This window comes from Pyxicephalus adspersus, chromosome Z (assembly GCF_032062135.1).
Source record: "Pyxicephalus adspersus chromosome Z, UCB_Pads_2.0, whole genome shotgun sequence".
In the NCBI taxonomy this organism is placed as follows: Eukaryota; Metazoa; Chordata; class Amphibia; order Anura; family Pyxicephalidae; genus Pyxicephalus; species Pyxicephalus adspersus.
The window spans coordinates 87,483,871-87,504,763 of NC_092871.1; positions in this window are offsets into that span (position 1 = coordinate 87,483,871).

The following is a 20,893-nucleotide window of genomic DNA, read 5'->3' on the forward strand; positions in this document are numbered from 1 at the left end:
TTGACTATTAAGGATATTTTTTATCATCACTAAAAACCAGATATAGATCACAATGATTGAGTATAATGTTCAACAGAAATGATTTGATTTACCTTATATGCCAAATTACATTTATAATTTTAAAATAATTAGTATATAGACCTATTCTCTAATTCTGAATTTGCAAAAAGTACACTAGATATATGAGATTTATGGATACATATATATATATATATATACTAGATATATGATTTCTGATTATATGTGATATTCTATGTACATCATTATACCAGATATATTACTTTCTACTATGTTTTTAAAAAGGTAAAAATATATGTAGAACATTTTGTAGCACCAAACGTAGTACCACCCCCGAGGAAGCCCAAGGCGGGCGAAACGTGTTGGGTAACAAGGCTGCGTAAAAACAATTGCATCTTGTGTATTCTCTGCATATACTGCTCATTTCGAAGCTCATCTATATGATGAAAAGGGACTATTTCACGAAGCAGGTGATCTCGGTCTAGTCAAATAGGTACATTACCTCTAGGAATGAGGTAGTACCATATATATACTGTAAATATCAACTGTATATTGACTCAGATTCGAATTTGAAAAAACTCACGTTTAATATAAGTCCTTTGCCAAAAAACCCTGTCTGTTCACTGCATTTGTTTTCCTATATGGTATTTCAGGGTTGGCAAACCTCCCATCTAAAGGGAAAATTTATTAATATTATCTGCAATTATACTATCCACCTCTGCCCCAGGTACATTTCTCCCCTGCACTATTATAGCTACAGCTCAGTGTACATGAGTGCTATGAGTATACCATGGATATATAAATAAACAAGGGGAAGAAGAATGTAGTATAGCATATTTGACATGCAAAAGGGATCACCAATCCCCACTTCCCCCAATACAACCAAAGCGTTTTAATAATATTCATGAAAATAAGAGTATTGTCAAGAAACAAAATAACATGCTGTCCCTTTACATTGAGAGTTGGTGGAAAAGAATCCTTTGATGGTCAGTAGTTGAAAGCCCCTTCTAATGGCGGTCACATGGCCCCTTTATTCTCTTTCCAGGAGGAGTACTTATACAGGTACTCAGTGGGAGAAGCACCTCCCAGCATCAGCCATGATTTATTGTGGTCGGTTAGAAAAGAGATCCCTGGCATTGGTGGTCAGTAGAGAATTGCCACTACATTGGTCGTCAGTTAGAGATTGTCCCCCTAATCTAGTGGCCAAGACCCAACTACATAGGTATTTGTAGTCAATGGGAGTTGGTCCCGGATAACATTATTGGTCAGTATGGTGCCCCCTTACATTGCTGGTGGTCAGCATAATGCCTCATAACATTGTTGGTCAGAATGACACCCCCTTTTTTAATCAGAATGGGTTAGACAGCTAAATGATTGTTAGCGTCCATATTTAGGTATAAAAGGGATGAGAATGAAGACTCCATAGGTTTCACATCATTGACCCTGATTTATCAAAGCTCTCCAAGGCAGGAGAGAATACACTTTCATCAGTGAAGCTGGGTGATCCAGCAAACCTGGATTGGATCTGGTCTAGAATTAAAAACATTTGCTAACAAATAGCTAATTACTTTTAGCATATTTATTCCAGGTTTGCAGGTTCACCAAGCTTCCCTGATTATGGTGTATCTTTTCCAGCCTTGGAGAGCATTAATAAATCAGGGCCATTGTCTCTGCCAAGTGCATTGGCCTTATAGCTCTGCAAGCTCCATCAATTGATAGATCAGTTCACCAATGCTGCCCAATCAGAGTGAGATATCCACAAAGGGCCACAGGGCCCAGTGAATGTCCAAAGTCCAGGCTACAAAATTCATCTATTACAGTAAACCAGTAATTAAACACATTTGGTTACATCTGTGCACCTACCTGTTACTTCACAAAGGAGATTACATTTGTAGGCAATTTGTGTTATGGGACCATATTAGTAAGGACAATGCAAATTGAGAGGCCTTCTCTGTGCTTTCATTGATCCCTATCAATATCAAAGATGGAGAGCAAAAGCTGCTATCTTTCCTAATCTCCGTTCTGCCATAAACCATTTCTGTTCCTGCTCCAGTAGCCCCCATCCACTGGTGACATTCTTGGGAATGGCAACTCTAGATGGTGTCTGGAGTAAGAAGAATTGAGAATCTTACTAGTGACCAAACTGAGGATAAGAGCTCTTAGAATTGTATTTTTGTTCTTGTAAAATTGAAATAAATAATCAAATTTACTTTCACCAAAATCCGAACAGCAACACCACTGCGGATGTTGCAGCCATCTGGTGTTCATACTGCGTGATGTGAGTGCCTGAAATTTCCCCTTTGCTCCACATAGTTCTCATGTTTAAATAGCCAAATGTTTATATCTACAATTATCCTTTAAGGCTGCTGTATATTTTATCTCTACAGTTTATTTGAGTGCTGTTTTCAGACCCTCCAAAATCCCAAAGTGTTCTGAAAATAAAGAAGAACACGTCAAAGCATTAGTGACCCTGGTGAAGTTTTAGGGGGCCCTCAGTATTGCTGTGAGAACAAGACCAATCTAAAGATCCACCACCAACTGCATTGACCCATTTCTAGGGTAATCCAAAAAGTCTAAACTCAAAAATAAGAAACAATAATGATGATAAAACGAATGGCTGGAGCCTTGTTCCCCAAGAAAAAGGGATTTTTTATTCATATACACCGTATATTTATTATACTTTCTGATAGTTACATCACTTTGTCATATTGCTGGGAAGTAAAGGACAATAGACCTTCCTGAAGATATTTGTTGCTAAGCAACTTTTTATCTTTACCGTACTTGTCTAAGTAAGTGTTATAGCTATATTGCGGCGCCTGATGCAGAGCAAAGATGTGGCGGTGCTCGGCGGTGTGTGGGCTGAACACTGTCATTAAAAGGACACTTAACATATTAGAAAACCTCCCTCAGCCATAATGGTGGAGATCGTTGCATCTCGAGTGATATGAAGGTGAGTGGTGGGGCAGATATTCAATGTATCACTGAAACACAGAATGTCGTGAATGTCTGCTTATCAGCCTTTCATTGATTTAATGATCAATATATTTATATATAGATAGAGTAGAGAAGGGTTCAAACCTTTCAAATCTCCCAAAGCTATTAACATACTTCAGACAACCATCGCCCAAGACAAGCCATTGTGTTCACCTTGGGCAAAAACTGGATATGTGTACAGCATAACCCCAACATTTTGCATCAATCCACCATAGTGGATTGATGAAAAAACGATCTGGACTGAAAGCTGTTCACTCCTATGGAGGAGAACACAAATGGGCTGCTTGCTCCTCCTTTTCCTTACCCTCTCAATAAAACAGAATGGCATTTTGAATATAGTACTTGTTCATTCATCTGTCCCCAGAAACCATCAAGAAAGATAATTTCCAGTGCCAATCCTCTGACTTCCATTGGACATCTGTATGGAGCTTAAAGCTGTTTTTCTTTTAACAAAAAAAACCAACAGTCCTTGATCACTCTACACCTGGCTTGGATTCGGTCCCGCGCCATCCTCGTTTCCATCTTTTATTCAAGAGGAACCACCAGACATCACCATCTTTTCCTTAGTCTTACAGCTTTTGCCTAAGTTACCCAATCTCGCACTGTGCAGACACGAGATAGGGAAAGGAGCATTGATCTCACATTTCATGCGTGATTTGAGATGGCATTTTTTTTTTCATTACTGGAAAAGCCCCTTCTGCTCATGCACAAGATTGGGCATGCGCAGATTGAACAGCCTCCTGGGATACATGATTTAGGCATCCTAGGAGGTTCTGGGCTTCCCATTCAGTCTTTACCACCACGCTGTGTCTTTTTATAAAAAGTGAAAATTCTTGTGATAGGTCCTCTTTAAGGAAAATTCCGCTTTTTAGACAGTTGTCCCCTGAACAGTTGGTTCACAGTTGGGAATCCCCAGTCCCACTTTGAAGATTACCTCTTTTTGTCCTGGGGTGAACCCAAACATTTCTGACATTATATCTCAATGACAATAGCCATCATGACACACACAGTGATCAGTCTCCCAAATGGGGACACATTGAAGCTTTAAAACAGTTTACAGTTTTTACATTAAAACAGTCCTTGTTGATGATCCTTCTTTGAAGAACTTTGTTCCAGAATTTCCCCTGTAGATGACAACTCCCTGTCTTTCAGTTGTCCTACTGAGTTTTCACCCCATCCAAAGCTTTTCCATGTATCTGTGCTAACACATTTGGAGCAAGCCATTGCCACTGCAAGCAAGATGGTCAGATATAGACACTTCATTGAAATAATGATTACAGTTCTACTTCTGCTCAAGGTACAGACAGTTCCTGCACAATTGAAGGTTGTAACTCTCTGTCCCTCTTTCACCAAGTTCAGGTTTGTGTTTGAGTGGTCACTTTATCATATGGGCTTCCGATGGAAATTACAAGTGTTCATTTCAACACTCATGACCCATGCATAGTCCACAGTGGTCACCATCACGTAGCCTACCATGGAGCACATGTAGATAGCTGCAGGATATTAGCAGCCCTTCAACAAAAAAACAATTTTAAGAAAACAAAACGGCAATTTTAATGCTGCACAGCATACAGAGTGCCTTACACATCACCCAGTTGGGGTTTACATCTACATTAAGAAAACCCAGCCCTATATTCCTTGGTGTCGACTCCAATTACCATATCACACAGATCAGCGACAGAGTGGAAATGAGGCTTCCAAGGTGAGTTCTCTTCATGTCAGCCGGCAGCTAGTGAGCGATCCAGGTTTCTCACTGTAATGAAAAAAAAGAAAAAAAGGTCCTCCGAGCCTGACTCTGCTTATTAGTCTAATATATCTGCAGAGCTCTTGTGGGAAAATACGAGTTAGAAGGAAATACGTGGAATAAAAACCTTTAATCCCAAGACGCTATTTACTTTCCCGGCTCTTTATTGGGGTAACCTCCAAAAAAACATGGGCGACCCCAGACCTCACAGGCAGAGGAAGCCGGACGGGAGGAGGTGCACTCCCTTCCCCCCCCTCATCACCGTGATAATATCTTGTTAAAACATTCATGGTTGAATTTGAGATCATGAAACATTTAGAAGCAGCTGTGATAAATTATGAAATATTTAGAGTGCTCCCGTTAGCTAATTGCCGGCAGAGTGCGCAAAATGAGAGAGGGGGCTAAAAAGATCTCATAATAAACAAACAAAAAATAAAACCGATACCATTTCCAGGATGGAGAGGAAATGAAAAGATAACCCTATGTGCACCAACGCCGATCATCGCTTCCTTGTTCCGGGATACATTTAAGTTTGTTTATGGGTGAGAGGAAATGACACAAATCTGTCAGGAGATCTGGGGATATATAAAAGAGGCCAAGGCTTCCTGTGACCCTCCATACAAAGTCATGGGAGAAGGGGCAAGCACCTGGGGAGGAGGGATGAAATTGAAGTTTTAATTTATGAAAATTGGCAAATGTGGAAGATTTTGGCAAAATTTGCTGTTTTTTGGGAATGCGTTGAAGTCACATGTTTAGATAAACTTGGTATTTAAAGGTCATAGTGCTTTAGGTAGTTCATAAAGATTACCATTTTTTGTGCCAAGAACACCATATTTTTTATTTATTATTACGTTTTATTTTTATTGATGCCCACTGGAAGTCAAGGCAAGCTTTTGAATAATATAAATTGGAACTTTGTTATGAAATGATACGACTGCTGTAAATTGTGACATGCCAGGAATGTTCACATAGAGAATTGTTCGGTCCACTTTAAATGGTGATATTGGTATTGGGTTTATTAATTAGTATCTGGCATAAACAAATAATGGTGTACTTACTATTTGGCACAGATGAATATTAAAATTTTTCTACACCTATCATAGATAGTTGACCATGATATGGTTGTCAGTCTAAAAACTAGCAAGCCTACAGCTGGTAATGGGGCTCTAAATTTGGGGGCCACGGTTGCTTCATTAAAACATCTTCTGTACATGGGTCAGTGTCATCGTCATGCTGCAACATCAGCGACATCTAATCCACCTCCTCCTCCTCAGCATCACAGCAGGTTGTTGACCTTCTTTTCCTTCTCTAGTTTCTCTTGAGAGATTTCCATGTCGTTGAGCCACCCAACTGCACTCCAACATCTCAGAAATTGTCAACTGATCTGACTGCAAAAATCCTAAAATTGTCATTTGACAATCGCTAGCCACTAAAATCATACTTAAAATACCACACACAGAAATCTTCTTTAGCTCTAGCAATGGCCAGCTAAAATTTTGGAATGAGGTGCCGTCTTTAGGGTAGGGCTGGAGACCTTTGGTCTGGTGGCCCACCATAACCACATGGGCCATTAATGGTATAAAGTATGTCATGGTGCCACATTGGTTTTATCCAATGTTCCAGATGTTCCTGGTCAATGTTTCTAAAGTATATTGTTCATCATGATGCACCTCTATCCACTCTATCATCACCTTCCTTTATGCCTCTTGGAATTTGTTTCACATATCATCTCAAAGTTGCAGGGGAAGTTGGACCTTGAAGACCTCCGTCTGCTAGGTTCTCCAAGATCTAGACTGAGAGTGGGTGACTATAAAGCTAGCATGACTGAAGGTTAGGGATGAGCAAGCCAGATTTTTAAACTCGATCTAGCTGCGGATTTGGTCTTTCTTGCTTACCGAAATTGTAATCGAGAATGGCCTGTGTAATTTCGAGATCTCATTTTCTGTTCTGATCAACTAATGCAGCCATGGCTGTATTTTTTGATCAGCTCAGTGTGTCAAGCTCAAGCATCATCAGGATTTTCCTTTCCCAGCCAATCAGAGAGCACTAGAAGTTTTGAATGGGGAGACTTGTCCCCTTTTACCCTCTAGTGCCGGGGGAATTCGTTCATGTAGCCCTGGGAATCCATTTCGATCCCCAGGCATTAGAGGTTAATTAGTATTCCCCGGGATCACACACAGGAGGATTCCCAGAGCTGCATGAATGAATGCAGTCCTGGGAATCCTCCTGTAATGATTTCCTGGAACTTCCAATGGGTCTGTGAAATCTGGGTCTGTGTTTGCCCAAATGTCTCTAAACCATTGGAAGATTTTGTGAGAATGCCAGAGGCTCATCCCTACTGAAGGTCCTGGAATGACCAATGTCTGGATCATAACGTTTCTCCATTAAAGGCCACCAGACCAACCTATCCTATTAGGTTTTGAAGCCCTCCTCTCTCCCTTGGCTACCATAAATAGGTAAGAAAGCATCTTGAATCACAAGGATGATTGTGGGGCAATGGCTGTTGCTTAGAAAAGGGTAGGGTAACTACTACATTTGCTCACCACTGTTCTCACTGCCATACTGAAGACAACTGGTACTTTCTCAGTTCTGTTCATTTTCACAGCTTGCACGGGGTCACAAAAACTTATCTCATGTCTATAAACATTTTAGATTCATACATCTCCAACGTGCCTGATACATGTACTATATTAATATGCAAAACAACAAATTCCAGGTCATCCCACAGTCACGGAATTTAGTGATGCAGCCCCAAGCTGCCTGTGGCTTAGAAGAAATCAGATAGTGAGGCCTGGTTCTGGTTCATATGGTAATCGGATGCATGTGTCTGTGGGAATATTTTTGGTCTTGGTTTCCTAGCTGTGCCTGGCAGGAAGATTGTGTAGCTTGTGACTGAATAATGGGCAGTATGTGGTGACTGTAATTTCCAAAGGTCACTGTAGGACAGCCGGGAAGTTCTCCACTCGCAGCATTTTGGGACATGTAGTATTACAGAGCAACATCTGGATCAAAATTTGTTGGAAGAGGATGCGTTTTTCATGATATAAGTAAGTGGAGGAGTGTCAAGAGGTTGTGTCCTTTGGCCACATACTTTGTGCTATAAGGTGTCCCATGTTTCAGAAAGGTCAGAGGTTTGCTATAATCACATGAAGCTGAACTCTATAGTCTTAAAATATATTTCTGCAAAGTGCTTTGTGAGCACTAACTGCTACTGTAAGCTCAAATATTACCTTACAAACACAGCAGAGACATCATCTTTGCGCTGTACTTAGCCTAGAGAGAAGATATGTGGAAGGGGCCCTACAGCTCCACTCGCTATAGGTTTCCAATGGAAAACCAAAGGAAGGGGTGGATACAAGACCAGTCACCATGCACAAAGAGAGAGAGCAGCAGTGACCAGTCTTTATGATATGTGCAGAGGCAATACTGAAATATTGTACAGACCTGGAAGAAATACACAAAACATGCTGGGTTCATGATTAGTGGATTACAGTTTTGAGTGTTTTATTTGCATACCAAGGAACCTACCTGCTTTTGACTGCAAATTCTTGGTGAATGAAAATAATTGTTGGAGCTCCAGCTCGGTGCTGCTATTCTCTGACTCACTATAACACAGCCACACTATTTTTCAGTGTATTGTATGGGGAAATGCTGTCCTGTGACCTGGAATCTTTGGAACAACAAATACTATATCTAATGCTGAGTCCACTTTAAAAAAAATCCACACAGAAAAGGTAGTTATCTGCAAGTAAAAAAAAATTGCTACTGACCTTTCTTAGGACATGCAGCAGATTATTTTAAGAGTTATGTGTGCTTTGAAGGATGTACTGTCCTTTTAGAAAAAGATCAATTCTATTAAGACCATAAGCATTGTACTTTCTGCTCAAAATGAGTCCAGATGATAATAACCACACCATTAACACTTTAAAGATGTAGCAAATATGCAAAGTAAGAGTCATCTTCACCGAATTTTATACAAATAAACATCTGCCACTTCAGAAAAACACAAGGATATGAGACATAAAGGAAAGCAAATTGCAGTCCTCATGATACAGCGCTTCTATATGACCTTTGTGATGTGAATGCCGAATTGCAGCTGGTGGGGGAGCAGCCATGAAGTCACTGAGATAAAGAGGTTACCTGGTAAGGAGGACTACACAAGTAGGAGAGAGTCATGTGGCAACAATTGTGGATACCATCACACCTATAGGAGAATATTATTGGATATATTAGATATTGTGTTCCAAAACCATGGCCACTGATATGGAGCTGCCTTCATGGTCATTAATATGGCATTGCCCCCTCTATGGGCAATAATATAAAGGCCCTCTCCTCAGGGCCATTAATATTAATCTGATCCCTCCTATGGCTCACAATTCCAACTAATCCCAAAGTGTTAGGTAGGGTTGGGGTCAGGGCTCTGTGCAGGACACTCGAGTTCCTCCACACCAAACTGGTGACCCCATGTCTTTTTTGAGGGGGCTCTGTACCCCGGTGTACTGTCAATGAGGAACAGAAAAGGATCTTCACCAAACTGTGACCACAAGGCTGGAAGATCACAATTGTCTGCAATGTCTTTGTATGATGGAGTATAATCATGACTGGGGACATCTGAACTCCATGATTTGGAGGAGGGTCTACATCTGTTGACCATATGAATAGTTATGAGGGCCATGTGTCCAAAAATATTGGCTATATAGATATATTTTATTACTGAAGTACAAAGATGAAAAATGTAGCCAACTATAAATCATTTAGGTTTTTTTTATCCATTTAGGATTGTGTTAATTCCGGGATGTAAGAAGCTGATGCATTGTTTGGTGATCCCACAACAAACATTTCCTTTGATTTCCCAATATCTATAACATTCTCCCCTTCTTTCATGCTGAATCTACATAATATTTTTGTTCTGTGTCCGTACATTGAAGGTGGTCTGCTCACCAGATGCCGAATATTGCTCATTCACTAACAATGGACGTAGAAGAATGAGATGCTTTTGTTTTGTTTTAAATGCCGGAAATAATTGTTGGCTGGGAAGTGAAATTGAAGAAACCTCCAATTCCACACAACGCCTTTATTCCAAGTTAGGAATAAACATTATCATCTAGAACCCAGGGAGAGGCTAAACGTATATTCTATTGTGAGGACTTCTACATATTTATGTATGTGATATATTAGTGTGTTTTTTGAGTTTGGTGTTCCTCCAGGGTTGGACTGGTCTGTAGGTGAACCTCTGATGGGCACTTGCTGACTTACCAAAAATGCCACTGTGCCAAGAAAGCTCTATGTTCTGGTGAGTCCTCCTTTTCCCTTTCTCTGGTGAGCACCAGGTCTTAAGTCTGACCCTGTCCCTCCATTTTAATGTTGCTCACTCATAACCTCATCCATGCATGGCTTCATACTTCCCAACCTCCTCGATTGTAAGCTCTTCGGGGCAGGGTCCTTTCCTCCTCCTGTGTCACTGTCTGTATCTGTCTGTCATTTGCAACCCCTATTTAATATACAGTGCCGCGTAATATGTTGGTGCTATATTAATACTGTTTAGTAATAATAATAATAATAATAAAGTGAATTGTTTATTTGTATCTTATGAAGAAGAAAGATAATATCACTGTCAGATTTTGACTGCTGTCTTTACCCCTTCTCACCATTTGTCCTGGTGATCAAAATGCTCAAAATCCAACCAACACATGTCAAAATCCAACATTTTGAATGGTCACCAGAATAAGAATAGCGAGAAAAAATTCCAATTGTATAAAAAAAGGAAAACAAAAACTCTCTGGATGTGTTTGCTTTCAATTATCCCACTAGATGTCCTCAATCCTCAGGGTTGAATGACACTCAGTATAATTTAAAGGAGGTAGCTGGGCATCATGGACCCGCCCCTGAAGATCACAATAAGTACAAAGAACCGTACTGCTGTTCTCACCCTAGAGCTGCTTGCTGCAATCTTAGGAGGAAGGAGACCTGTGGTCTGTGGTCTGGTACTTTGGGTTTAATGACCCTGGCAAATGAACAGGAGCCTTGCAAGCAAGGGGCCACAGTTTGTTGCAAGGAGAAGGAAACATTTTCTCATTCTTTTATCACCCAGAAATCAGGTTGCAACATTGTAGCAAGCTGGAAAAATGATCTGGGTCAGACAGCCAAAAGATGTACATACACCAGGATTTACATAAATGTGTTACCTCCTAGCTGCCATCTCAGTCCTTGAAGTAGACGGTGACCATGGAAGATGCCCAAACATAGATTTTGCACCCTTTTGTAAAGATAAGAAGATTAAAGCAATGTAGGTAAGGGGGTGGGAGTGTATCTCCATCTTCATGACCTGACACACTACATAAAATCATATATCTATAGACAGGTCCACTTTAGTAGATTTATGCCTACAATTTGTAAAAAGCACTTTTTATTTTAGAGCTTACTAACAACATATTTTCTGCTCTAATTGCAAATTATTTTGTCAGATTATACACAAGGCTTCGTCTTGAAATTTAGCTTCATCTTCTATGAATTTTCATTAACAATATGCCGGGTCAATGAACAAAAAAAAGCTAAAAAAATGAGATAATATTCCCCATGCAAAGCACACAGATGGTTGGTCCATACAGCTAGAGTTATCGTTAACTGTGAACAGGAAATGGGTTGGAGCGGTGCGTTCATTAGCTGTGGCGCGCCGCTAATCCTCCAGGTATGAAAGGGTTAAACCCCCCTAAAAAAAAAAATAAAATAAATGAAGCAGCTTTTTCTTGCAGGGAACAGCAGGGTAATTAATTGTCCTTTGTGCGCTAGTGAATAGTGTCTGATAAAGAATGCTGCAAAATATCTGAGCTCACCCCGGTAATTACAGCTTGACGTTTCCAGAGCCGCCAATCACAAGGGAAGTCCGTTAATTCCTCTAAAGTGTAGGAATGGGGGGGCTGAATGGGGGGGTTGGAGGGAGTTGGGGTTGCCACGCCTGATCTTTTGTCATGTTCCTTTAACCACTTGGCTACAAATAGAGAAGCAATTACATGATACCTATACAAAGCCGGGCTCCGCTATTCCCAAGGGCTTGTGACTCTCTTCATTTGACATGCCAATGAAAGTGAGATCTTTTATCTGTACAAAAGGCCACTGTGTAGAAAAGTTCCAAAAGGAAAGGGGAGGACAAGCGGGCCGAAAGTTCACTTTAAAGAAGGGCAAACCAACACACCCCCCCACCCCAATCTTTGCTGGGTTAAAAGTATTGAAATAACCAAAATTGGAACTCTCCGGTGATAACCTTGTCTTTGCCACTTCTATGTAGAGCCACAGGTCAAGATAGTGATACAGCCAATCACCTCGCCACCTATCAATGAGAGAAGTTGTAGGTACAGGTAAGTATTTGAGCACTATTTATCAATCTTAAGGGAGTGGGCCCTACTGTGATATGGACTATAGGTTAGTGCCCTAACCAGTTGATGGCTCATATCTTAGCAGTGCTCACCTGGAATGTCGAAACAGACACCTGGACCTTTGGCTTGTGCTTAATCAACATGTTTCTTTTGTAGGCTCAAGCCCAAATAAATGAGTTTGAGTTCTTACTGTTCATGGATGGCCTCCGGTTATTCCAGCAAACTATTTCTGTGTATCCTGAACATCAGCCTACTGTCCCCATCATTGACAGTCTGTGCTTAAGCTGTTTGGAGCCTGGGCTCTGTTTCAGATTGGTCTGGCTGTGCTAATCTGATCCCTGACCTGCTTTTTGGTTAGCTGATGTTTCCCTTTTTAAAGAGGGCCCAACCAATTCCATTACACTAGACCAGTTGCTTAAGTTGGGCCAGTTGCTCTCCAGGTCCTTGTTTGCTTATTTCTGACTTTCTTGTAGGTCTTAGGCTCTAACTATAAACTAGGTGCCCCCCACCAACACCCAACTACTCATATGTTATGAATCTATTATTACTAATGTTTCAATGCACATGGAGGCTAAGCATTATTGCAACGCTGACCCAGAACTAAATAGGTCGGCGTTGACTTGAAAGAGCGTAATAGGACAAACAAAATACATGGTGGTTTGATATACTTAAAGCAGAATTAAAGTTCCACTCTTAGGAATCCATGATCGGCAGGTCATTTTTGCAGTAAGGGACAAATAATGTCCCTTCTATGACAATGCACCCTACCTTCCTGAGCAATCCCAGCCAAAGATCATCTCCAGGAAGAAAAAAATGGTGGCACAACGGGGACAAGTAAATATTGCAGGGTTTAGTTCCACTTTAAATATAATTGAACAAGCATACACATATTATGAGAAGACACAAAAAAAGATCTGATGATAAATCTTTTTTAAGAACACTTTCCTAATTAGCATTTTCTGTCTTTACAAAAAAAAAATGTTTATTCACTTGAGCTACCAAAGGCGATGTATTGGAAATGAGCCTTATTATAGCCTACTGGTAAATCAACCTTAGTTAATAATTTTGTTACCATCTCCCAATACACAACTGGACATCTAGAGCCATATGCCATGTGACACTCCTATTCTGTGTTTTGTATTACTGTAAATGAAAAATTATAAGTGAGAATAAGCCTGCAAGGAGCCTTTATTAGTGACTTTTTATCATGTTATGTATTATTTATGTACAATCATTCAAGTGGCGGGTTTTCATTTAGTTTGCAAGTATATAGCAGAAAATAGACTTTTACTTGCTCTGCCGGAAATTTAAGGGGATGAAATGGTGGAAATGTTGTTGGATCTGTTGGGAATAGTAATGGTACTGGTTGAGTCACCTTTAGGGGTTTTTAGGTGTTCAATCTGGGATTCTTACAAGGAAGAAGAACAGGTTGAACACAGGATAGGTTGGCCTTCCGAGAGATGAACAAGCTGGCCTCCAGGGAGGAGCACTTTTAATAATGAGGAATAGACATATTATAGAGTTACCTTCATTCTTAAAAGAAGGCTTTCCAGAAAATTTTGGAATATCTGGTGCAATTTGCCAATTGGTGAGGTTAGGTATTGATATTGGAGCCAGGTTGTCACATCCAATATCAATACCTAACCTCACCAAAATAGAGGCAACTTTATACTATGTCTATGCTTTTGGAATGGGATGTCCAACATGCTCATATACTGTAGGTGCAATTGCCTACACATGACCACATGTAATATAATATCTAGATGTCCAAAAACCTTGGACTATGTGGTGTGTATTGTTCACAAGTAATGCTGCATAGCTATGACTATTTCAGATATTTACCTTGAAAATACCCAAATGAGAGCCAGTTCAGCATAATAGGTAAGAACATCTACAAAACACAGTAAGAGTTCAAACAAACAAGAATCACATTCATTAATCTGACTTTGTAAAGTAAAATGTGATAAATTGCTATGGACTACAGCCACTGTCCACCTCCTCATTGTCCTTCATACCATGTTATTAAATAAGCCCAATAATCTTTAGAAATCCTCAGAATAATGAGAACTGCAGGGAATGGAGGTATTTTTTCTATTGCTGAGGGAGAAATATTTTTAGTTAACTCTTGTCCCTCAACAAAGAAAAATATGTATGTGTCTGTAAATATAATATATGTCCTCTTTGTAGCGGATACAGAAATAATGCAAGTTTGTTTCAGGTGTGAATCAAGAGGTTAAGATGGTCCGCTCATCCACTTCCCCCATCCCTGGGGTGTCTACAGGCATTAGAAGATCCTGATCTGGATTTATACAGCCAGATGGGTAATATGAGCAGATATTCTAACCAACATTGGTGGATGAACACCAACCTAGGCATTGGCCATTCTACTCAAGAAGCCCATCCAAGAAAGGTGAAGGTTAACTATCATGAGAGTACCTGGATGATCCAACAAAATTGCATTAGGTTTGCTGGAACACTTAGGTTCACCCATAATAACATATCTTCTCAAGTCTTAGAGAGCTTTATTAAATCAGTCAATATATGTACTGTGGTCCAACTCTGCAGATTGCTGCAGCATGCTCCTTACAGCAAAACTCATTGTCTCCCATTCTGCTGTACACCGACTAATACCTAGTTCAAGAAAAATAATAGATAGATAGATAGATAGATAGATAGAGAGAGGGATAGATAGAGGGATAGATAGATAGATAGATAGATAGATAGATAGATAGATAGATAGGGATAGATAGATAGATAGATAGATAGATAGATAGAGGGATAGATAGATAGATAGATAGATAGATAGATAGATAGATAGATAGACAGCTCAGGCCGGGTACGTTTGACATTTTTTTTGATTTGTGCTCTGTGTCAGCAGTTCTAAGCTGGGAAGTTTTATAGAATGCTCCTAGAACCTGCAGCTCTGCCAAACCTGGAATAAATAATCAGTTTTACACCATCAGAGAGACAGAGGCTGCAGTAAAGATGTCAAGCTGTTTACACAGGCTGGCTTTGCGTAGGAATTATTGGCCCTTATAAATCCTACCATTTATCCTCAGCAGCCCGCCACTGCCTGATAGGTTCAGGATGAGGTCTATTATTCTATTGTAAAAGAACAGCTGTCTTTAATTGGCTGGGACTAGCCAGTCCTTGACTTCCTATTGGCTGACATCCCATATGCTAAAGATGCATTGTCCCTTATTGGCTGCAATGCAATGGAAGATATTTTACTACTTCCAGATCTGAAATAACTATGAACTGTGTTTGCTCTGACAATGTTTCAGGGTGTTTGACAGCAGAGAGCTGTGTGCTTGATAGTCATAAATAATCTAAAAATATTTAAAAACGTATGTTATAATAAAGAAAAAAGTCGGAAAAAAAACAGTACATCCTTGTAATCCGTAAACAATTTTCTATTAATTATTTGAGTAGGTATAGAAAAATTGACCATGCCAGACATTCTGTGAGTGCCTAACTTACGGCATTCAGAGGACAACATTGCCTTTTGCTGTACTGAAATTCCAAACAAAGCTGTCAGCTCTGCCCAAGGCTGAACTAAACAATGCCACCCCTCATGTTATAAAATAGAAGAGAGGGGTTGACGTTACTGGGATGAGGAGATGATCCAACAGGGGAAAATTTAGGGAAGAACTTAATGAACCTAATTCTAGGACTCATAGGTTGTCAGAAAGGTTCATGATAAGGACTGTGTATGAAGTCCAAGTATTGTATTGATTATAAAAAAATGACTACTCCAACATTCTTTTTTTTTGGTTTTTAGGGTAAACATAGGGCAATGTTTCCATTGGTTGGTGGTTGCCAGCCTCTAAGGAGTTATTACTTTGGATTCTACCCTTGCACTTACATTTGCTTTTGCATCCTTACTGTAACTAAATATGTGGATAATTGCAACATTAGGAAGTTGAATTTATTCCTACAATATTAATATTTATCCAGCACACTACAGACAAAAGCTCTAGCAAGCCAACTACAAAAAAATTCTGCCAATGGAAAGAAAGCTTTGTTAACCCGAATACACAACAGCCTCAGTCCACTTGATCAAACATTTTACTAAAGCTTTCATTTAGGCTTTCTAAAAATGATATGTAAAAGCATTCATCGAGCTTCAAATTAGGTTAATGAGTTGAACAGAACCATTTAGCTTGGCAATGCTTTAAATGTCTCCTTTATTTTATCCCAACACTTTTTTGCCTTTTAAACTTCTAAACATCTAGGATGTTTTATGTAAGTCCAAACCCAAATGCTTCTCTGGAAATTCAAATTATTACAAATCCCTGGCTATAAAATTACCAATGTCTATAACATAGCATTATCTCTAATCTATATCTAAATCTTCACTAGACTGCTCAGCCTGTTTGTAAAAAAGGGAATTCCCCAAATTGTTGTGTATAAATAGGGATTTCTTTGTAAGTTATTCTTCTTCATTCAGTAATATAATATAATTTTATAGCAACATTATTTGGACACCTGACTCCTATAACTATCTATATGGTCATATCAACATACAGTATGAAGACTTCCCTCCAGATGATGGAGAACAGTTGTTCCCAGTGAGGGGTCCTGGTAATTCTCCGGTATACAAAGACATTGTGGACATTTGTGCTCTTCCAGACTTGTGGACTCAGTTTTTTTTAAATGATTTACTGGTTTCTGGGTTTACTTTACAAGACATATTAATATAGATGCCCAGGCATATCCTAAAGTTTTCAGAATACTAACAATGCCCTGGTTGAGATCCTCAGAAAGAAACCCAACAATGGAACATGACATAAAGGTATATGTAATCAGGCAGGACTTGATTTTTGCTTTGTTTTTAAGGGAAAAATGACACAAGCACATAATAAATAGTAGAGTATGATGATGATTAATATTTTAGCCAAGCCATGGGATATTTTTTTTCTTTTGAAAGCTTCAAGTTTACTTTTTTATTTATTAAAAAGCTAAAGTGGCTTTAAACCACAGCTGTTGCTCGAAAACCTGCTCTTTGTCATAGGATGCCCTCAGTCTTCTGGGTTATATGAAACAATCATCACCCAACTCAGAATACGAAGAAAGGAGTGAACAGTTTCACGGTTGCCCCTTGAGAACTCAAAGTACATTGATGTTCCAACAGAGCACAATCTCAACCTCATGTAAGTTAACCTTCAAAGTTCCAACAGTCCACCATTAACAGACCCACTGTTCCAAGTCTTTTCCCAAAACCCACTGGCTTTTCCCCCCAATGTTTTTAAGGTTCAATTTTTCTTTATTTCACAAAAGCAGACATTAACAAATAGCAGTGAATTACAGATACATCCCATTTATGTACATTATAAGGACATATGTACTAGGATAGGGAGGGAGGTACACACAGGGATTCCCCAAATATTTTTTTAAAAAGCAAGATTAGGCCTTTGCTTTAAGAGTTGTCCTCACCAACATATTTAATTGAGTGGTTATATAATTGGTCAGGTGCAAAGTATATAAGGTTCAACTGATAAATGAAATAGCTTTAAAACCTGCATATACACAACTCAAAATGTACAGCTGTAGATCTACATCTTCAAGGATATACAGACCCAATATCCCTCTATGAGTTGGGTAGCCATAGGTAGTTACAAACCCAAGAACCGTGCACCAGTTGAGCAGTCACAAAGAGCAAAAGACCCAGAATATCCCTATGAGTTGGATAGTCATGAGGAGATACAGACCTAAGATCCCTCCATCAGTTGAGCAGCTACAAAGAAATACAGACCCAGGATTCCCCTGTTAGTTCACCAGGAAACTCTCTGTAGATGGTTCTTTCATATGTGCTGAAAGGTGGTTTGATGGTTTAATGAAGAGAGCGTCACTGACACTATCACTCTGCATCATCCAGAACTACCTACCACTAAGAGCTACAGACCGAGGATCACTCCATGAGTTGAGCAGCCATGATGAGATCTACCCCCAAGGTTCTGCTACCAGTTAAGCCACAAAAAAAAAAAGACCTAGGAACGCTTAATGAGTTGAGTAGCCAAGATGAGCTAAAGACCCAACAAGAACTGTATACCAGTTAAACAGCCACAAGTAGGTATAGACCCAAGTTCCCCATACTAGCTTACCAGAAAGCCTTCTCTAGATGGTTCTTCCGCATGTGCTGAAAGGTGGTTTGATGATTTGATGCAGAGAGCATCACTGACACCATCACTCCCAGAATCACCCAGAGCTGCCCACCACTAAGTGAAGACCTCCTAGGCGGAAGACCTAGCATGTCGTTTGCCCAGCCTGGAGACATCAGAAAGAGGTAAGTTAAAAGAAAAGCTGGCAGGATCTTCAAGGTGGAGTTCTCTGGAATGTGGACCCTGGAGTTGGGTTTTTATTAAACATATTTTTAAGTAAAGGTTAGGTTTATCCCTATTGAGATGTGAATATTGCTGTATTTAACCTTCAGCTGAATAAATTTTTAGATTAAGCAAAGTCAATGTCTTACGATATGCAGGACATGTGGAATAAAGTGTAATTTAAGAGACATTATTTTATAGATTTCTTACTATAAATAAAAGGCTAGATGATGATGTCTGGAAAACATGTACCACATTATGCTCCATCAGAGAGTTTGTAGAATACCTACACAAAAAAATGTTAAAATCAAAATGCAACCATTAATCTTAACACTTCAAAACCTCTTTATTATTCAAATTACTAGCCTGCTTTAAAGACTGATCAAAAGGGGTTAAATATCTTCCCACAATTTCTATCCCCTCCCTTTCTAAAATTCTTCCCCTCCTTTCTTTTTTTTTCAAACATTTTCTGCCCTCCTGAGCCGGTCTTTTGTCTGAGTAATTATTAGCTTCACTTTCCGTTCAGAGCTAAATGCTTTGTGTTCTTTGCTTGCAAGTTCTACCCCAATTATCTCCCTCCCAATTAAGCAGCCTCAAATAATCGTGTTCTGTTTTCTTGAGGGCTTTTTTGTATTCTCCCAAGAGAGTCGGAAAAATTTGTAACCCCTTTAACGCCAGAAGGACCATGGCTGACCTACGATCAAGTGGCTTTTGTGGACGGATCATGGACGATGCTCAATGAATGTCTCCCACTTCCGTATGGTCCTGGTCTTGTGTTTTCTCTTGTTTGTTATCAAACATATATTTAAATATACTTGTTGGGTGATTGTGAACGATATCTGTTGGGGATCGGTAAACATCTTCTAGACAATAAAAAGCCCTTTCCATTGTAAGGCCACCAGCTTGTTGAGTTTAATTGGTGAACTGGGAATAAAGAAGAACATACCTGGCTTGGGTTACCTCTCAATTCCCCAAGGAGATCCAAACTGTGTGCATAAAGGATAAGGTATGGGACAAAGCAATTAGAGTATCTCATGATTATTGCACTGGAAATAATTTCCAGCTAAGCTTTGTTGAGACGCTCAACAATAAATATGTTCCAACACACTTGTGGTTAAATTTGGTAATTATTAGGCAGTTAACAGAGAGCTGAAGCAACAAAGGACCTCTGTGTTGTTCCCTATATCTCAAATATGTATACAGTATATCTGAACATATGTAAAAGTAAACTCACCTGAACCCCTGTTCCAGCACTGTCCAGCAGCATGACTCTAATGTCCATAAGACAGGACAGGCCCACACACAGCCAGAGTCACCTAATGACCCAAATTCCCCAGGCCATGCCCTCTCTCCCCTGATGCCTAGCTTGTTACAGCTGGGGGTCAGTCAGTGACCCACATGCCCTATATTTACCTGTATTTTTGCCCCAAGGGCTATGCCCTCCTGTATTTTCCTGTTTTGGTGAGAACTGTCCAGAGGGTATCTCCATTCATTTAAAAAGAATTCCTCCAAACACCCTAACTATTTCCTTATCATTGCATATGTAAATCTAATCACTAACATTTCATAGAAGTTTTATATCTGCAATTATCTTTAAATACTACCTGGTAATTCTGCGATTAAGAACATAATTTGTGTGGTATAGCGTGCCAACTCTGTCCACAACTCCCATTTTTGCTTATATATTGTCATCCTGCAATTCAGTGGAGAAAACAAATGGTGGTTTCACCATACATTCTTGTCACACCCTGAAAAGTGCCATGCTGCTATCACAGGAGTGCCTGCAAAGAAACTGCAGGAGGTCAGAAAAGATGAAAACAAGATTTTATTTCTAAAAGTGTCAGCTATTTCTGACACAGAGTGGGTAAGGTATCAAGTTATCATCTAGAGCTTGGATTAATTTGATTTATTTCATATGTACCATCCAAATAAAATCCATAAAAAGAGATTTAAGCACAGCAACGTCTAGAAGGACCAGTTCCCATGAGATTCTCAAGGAAAAGACAGAACGAAATGATGGATGAACAATAAAGACTCCCTGTTCTGAAGATCTGGCATGACGGGGTGACGTGTGTCACATTTCAGGTGAAGCTGTGAGCCCCAGACGTCAACCGAGATCTGGTTTCCTGCAGAACAGAAATGATTGAGACTGGTGTCCCCTTATTTTACTGCCTGAACAAATTGGAGGGCAGTGTGACAGTAATTAGAGGGAACGCATACTGAGCAATGGGAGGCATTGGCAGCGTATAGGGCAACGCAAAGCTTATAAATACGAGAAAGTGAATGAGGCCTTTTGTCTCTTGTGGGCTCTTTTTACCTTCTTCCAAAGTCAACATTTCCTCCCATAGCCTAGGCTCCCGCAAAAAACCTCCGCCAGCCTAAATTGGCAATTTACATTCTTCACAGCTGCTCCCAAATATGTGTTAATCTCTCAATCCCTC